General features: G+C 30.7%; 1 long non-coding RNA gene across 1 annotated transcript in view; it reads left to right on the forward strand.

Moving 5' to 3' along the window:
- Window positions 1–588, forward strand: part of LOC128249959 (uncharacterized) — a 40,018-nt gene extending 39,430 nt beyond the window's left edge. Inside the window, exon 3 of the long non-coding RNA XR_008266107.1 lies at window positions 432–588. This is a non-coding gene — a long non-coding RNA (uncharacterized LOC128249959). The remainder of the gene's footprint in view (window positions 1–431) is intronic.
- The last annotated feature ends 2,211 nt before the right edge of the window (window positions 589–2,799 follow it).

Here is a 2,799-nt window from a genome sequence, read left to right on the forward strand (position 1 = left end):
ATATATATATATATATATATATATAATATGCATATATACATACACCCATATATATATAATATGCATATATACATACACCCATATATATGTTATAGGGTAATATACGTACATACATACATACATACATACATACATACATACATACGTACGTACATACATATGTGTACGCGTGAATGTATGTGTTAATGTTGCTTGATTGCCTCGAAGTTTTGGTTTATGTTACTGTTTCTATAATAATAATAATAATGATATTACTATTATTATTATTATTATTATTATTATTATTATTATTATTATTATTATTATCATTATCATTATTTTTATTATCATCTTCATCATCATCATCGTCATTATTATTATCTTGATAGAGAGGTGGAGAATTTGTTTTTAAGTTAATGTTTACGTCATGTTTCTTTGGTATTCTTTGGCAGGTGATAGTTTTTTTGAAGTTGTTTCTGTAGAGTACATTGAAGAGGAGGAGAAGAAGAAGGTGGAGGAGACGAATGAGGGGAAGTCGAATTATAAATATACAATATACTTGACTGCGAGCTATTTTTATTTTTATTTTCATTTATCGTTTTAGTCATTTCCTATTAATATTAATAGTTTTAATTTTATATTTTTCAGTTGTTTTATTCATATTACGCGTTTCCACTGAGCAATCGCCGACATCTATGCGTTCCTAAGATAGTGCAGAGTTTTGTGTGGTTCTTTCTTTCTTATTACTTTAATCTTTTTTTTTATTTTACTACTGAACTTAATATGTGGGCACTGCTTAGTTGTACAGTTTTCTCCGTTGAGTTGTATATTAAAAATCCTAGGGGTTCTATATAATAAATCCTGATATTCCTATATTATAAATGCTGATGTTAATTTTTTAAAGATTTGTTTACATGCTTTCTTTTAAGACATCTGATGTTATTAGAATTGTTTCTGTTTTCAATCTTCTCTGTCTTATCTCTATTTTTAAATCCTAATATTTGGATGATTTTTTTCATTCCTTTGACAAATACACAGTCACCGCCTATTGGTGCTGATAATTCGATCAGACGACACTTCCTTCTCTTTCTGTTACTTGAAACAATATCCAATTGACTGACCTTGTTCTCATTGTCTGTGTAGATTGGCGTAGCTCAGAGTATGGATGTTTTGTCATTCTCTGAGCTTTTTATCAGGTGTATGGTTAAAAAGCCTCTTTTCTCTTAGTTATTTCAAAATACTGTCACAACTTACAGCGTCTGAAAGTACTGAATCTGTCATACCTGTAGACATATTATAAGTGCAGGCATGCCTGTGTGGCTAAAGAAGCTTGCTTTGCAACCACATGGTTCTGAGTTTAGTCCTACTGCGAGTCACGCAGCAAAAGTTTGTTCTACTATAACCTCGGACTGATCAATGATTCATGAGTGAATTTGGTGGCCAGAAACTGTGTGAAATTCGGTTGTGTATGTGTGTGTATGCGAGTGTATGTGTGTGTATGCGAGTGTATGTGTGTACTTTTCTATTTTTCTTCCGCCGCTGCTTGATAACTGGTTTTGGTTAGTTTGTGTCCTGTAACCTACCGGTTTGGCAAAACCGATAGAATAAGTGTAATTGGTGTAATATCCTGCAAAATTAGTTGACTGTTTAGGTAGTTATGTTATGTATTAATTGTACAACTGTGACTTACTTTCAAGATGTTTCTATTGAATAATATTCAGCATGTGGTTTAGTGGGAATTAAAGAAAATGGTTACAATTTTTTCGATATATGGTTACTAAGTACAATGAAATTAATATCTGTAGCATCTTTTCACATATCCTGGACCAAAATAAATCATGCTCTAATATTTCCAAAATCAGGACTTCAGACTATAACAGAAATAGATAATTATAAAGTTTCACGAAGCAAGAGCATACCAAGTTCCTTTTAGATGGTTTAATGGAAATATAAAAAATCTAAGAATGAACTAATCAGAAATTTACTGCCGTTGGATTTTTACATTTTCATTTCTATACCCTCCCGATTCCCATGACATTAATTTATTAATTCATATTACTAATGCACTAGGTCTAAACAACTCGTCCTACGATCGTTCGCCATGATAGATCGCTAACCACTACACATATATTTTTTCTCTCCTTTTTTTTTCTCTCCTTGTTTCTCTCCTTGTTTCTTTCTGTGTTCCTTTCTGTTGAAGAGCATAGGCTCGAAACGTTAAAGACTTTCTCTATTCCCGAGCGTTATACTAATGCATCCATTTGTTGTTTACACCACCTGTCTTCAACTGTTGTTTTTTTCGTGAATTCTCCTATAATTGTGGCATGATGTAAACTGTATATTATGATACTTCAGAATACATATGTATTCGTGTACAAACATTTGCACCTATACACACAAACATGAATACACATGTATAACACACACAAACATACGATATATTCATTTCAATAATGTTTATATGTTTAATGTTTTCAGATGGAAATATTTATATTCTTTATATAATAATTCATTCAATAGATATAGGTTTAGTTTGGGTTTTTCCCATGAGCATGCATTCTGTGCCGTTACTCAGTTGATTGTAGTTAGATTGTTTTATTTGTGTTATTAATTTGATATAATTAGTAAGTTTTTGTCATATCTATATTGTTCTTTTATATTTTATATTACTCATCCCGAAATACCACAATATCTGTTTCAACAGACAGTTTCACATCAGGAATCTTGCAACACAATTTCATATATATATATACATACATACATATATACATATATAGACGTAGATATATTGTATGTGCATACATACATATATACATATAT

Source organism: Octopus bimaculoides, chromosome 1 (genome assembly GCF_001194135.2).
Source record: "Octopus bimaculoides isolate UCB-OBI-ISO-001 chromosome 1, ASM119413v2, whole genome shotgun sequence".
In the NCBI taxonomy this organism is placed as follows: domain Eukaryota; kingdom Metazoa; phylum Mollusca; class Cephalopoda; order Octopoda; family Octopodidae; genus Octopus; species Octopus bimaculoides.